The following is a 2500-nucleotide window of genomic DNA, read 5'->3' as shown; positions in this document are numbered from 1 at the left end:
TTAATATGGCTTAAATTCGAGTTTCATATAGTTATGATTCGATTTATATGCTTCAATATCATTGGTTAGTTAACTTTTGATATTTTCATATTATTTCACATGCCTTCACCGTGAGTGTTTTTTGCCATGCACACCTCACATTGTCAAAAATGTATGGGAAAAATTCATTTCAATACATTTCAGTTTGATTTGAAATGTCTTTATTATATATTTTAGTGCCAATATGCCAAGGTTATATTCCATAACATGTTAGTATTAGAATATAGATTCTTCATATATGTATATATATTCGAAAATTTTTTCTATTTAAACTAACGTATGGAAAACCAGGCATAAAATCACAATATTACCAGTTTAATATGGCTTAAATTCGAGTTTCATATAGTTATGATTCGATTTATATGCTTCAATATCATTGGTTAGTTAACTTTTGATATTTTCATATTATTTCACATGCCTTCACCGTGAGTGTTTTTTGCCATGCACACCTCACATTGTCAAAAATGTATGGGAAAAATTCATTTCAATACATTTCAGTTTGATTTGAAATGTCTTTATTATATATTTTAATGGCAATATGCCAAGGTTATATTCCATAAAATGTTAGTATAGAATATAGATTCTTCATATATGTATATATATTCGAGAATTTTTTTCTATTTAAACTAACGTATGGAAAACCAGGCATAAAATCACAATATTACCAGTTTAATATGGCTCAAATTCGAGTTTCATATAGTTATGATTCGATTTATATGTTTCAATATCATTGGTTAGTTAACTTTTGATATTTTCATATTATATCACATGCCTTCACCGTGAGTGTTTTTTGCCATGCACACCTCACATTGTCAAAAATGTATGGGAAAAATTCATTTCAATACATTTCAGTTTGATTTGAAATGTCTTTATTATATATTTTAGTGCCAATATGCCAAGGTTATATTCCATAACATGTTAGTATTAGAATATAGATTCTTCATATATGTATATATATTCGAAAATTTTTTCTATTTAAACTAACGTATGGAAAACCAGGCATAAAATCACAATATTACCAGTTTAATATGGCTTAAATTCGAGTTTCATATAGTTATGATTCGATTTATATGCTTCAATATCATTGGTTAGTTAACTTTTGATATTTTCATATTATTTCACATGCCTTCACCGTGAGTGTTTTTTGCCATGCACACCTCACATTGTCAAAAATGTATGGGAAAAATTCATTTCAATACATTTCAGTTTGATTTGAAATGTCTTTATTATATATTTTAGTGCCAATATGCCAAGGTTATATTCCATAACTCTCTATTTAAACTAACGTATGGAAAACCAGGCATAAAATCACAATATTACCAGTTTAATATGGCTTAAATTCGAGTTTCATATAGTTATGATTCGATTTATATGCTTCAATATCATTGGTTAGTTAACTTTTGATATTTTCATATTATATCACATGCCTTCACCGTGAGTGTTTTTTGCCATGCACACCTCACATTGTCAAAAATGTATGGGAAAAATTCATTTCAATACATTTCAGTTTGATTTGAAATGTCTTTATTATATATTTTAGTGCCAATATGCCAAGGTTATATTCCATAACTCTCTATTTAAACTAACGTATGGAAAACCAGGCATAAAATCACAATATTACCAGTTTAATATGGCTCAAATTCGAGTTTCATATAGTTATGATTCGATTTATATGCTTCAATATCATTGGTTAGTTAACTTTTGATATTTTCATATTATATCACATGCCTTCACCGTGAGTGTTTTTTGCCATGCACACCTCACATTGTCAAAAATGTATGGGAAAAATTCATTTCAATACATTTCAGTTTGATTTGAAATGTCTTTATTATATATTTTAGTGCCAATATGCCAAGGTTATATTCCATAACTTTCTATTTAAACTAACGTATGGAAAACCAGGCATAAAATCACAATATTACCAGTTTAATATGGCTTAAATTCGAGTTTCATATAGTTATGATTCGATTTATATGTTTCAATATCATTGGTTAGTTAACTTTTGATATTTTCATATCATTTCACATGCCTTCACCGTGGTGTTTTTTGCCATGCACACCTCACATTGTCAAAAATGTATGGGGAAAATTCATTTCAATACATTTCAGTTTGATTTGAAATGTCTTTATTATATATTTTAGTGCCAATATGCCAAGGTTATATTCCATAACATGTTAGTATAGCTAATATGAATTCTTCATATATGTATATATATTCGAAAATTTTTTCTATTTAAACTAACGTATGGAAAAAACCAGGCATAAAATCACAATATTACCAGTTTAATATGGCTTAAATTCGAGTTTCATATAGTTATGATTCGATTTATATGTTTCAATATCATTGGTTAGTTAACTTTTGATATTTTCATATCATTTCACATGCCTTCACCGTAAGTGTTTTTTGCCATGCACACCTCACATTGTCAAAAATGTATGGGAAAAATTCATTTCAATACATT

This window comes from Anastrepha obliqua, chromosome 6 (assembly GCF_027943255.1).
Source record: "Anastrepha obliqua isolate idAnaObli1 chromosome 6, idAnaObli1_1.0, whole genome shotgun sequence".
Lineage (NCBI taxonomy): Eukaryota > Metazoa > Arthropoda > Insecta > Diptera > Tephritidae > Anastrepha > Anastrepha obliqua.
This window is presented reverse-complemented; position numbering follows the sequence as displayed.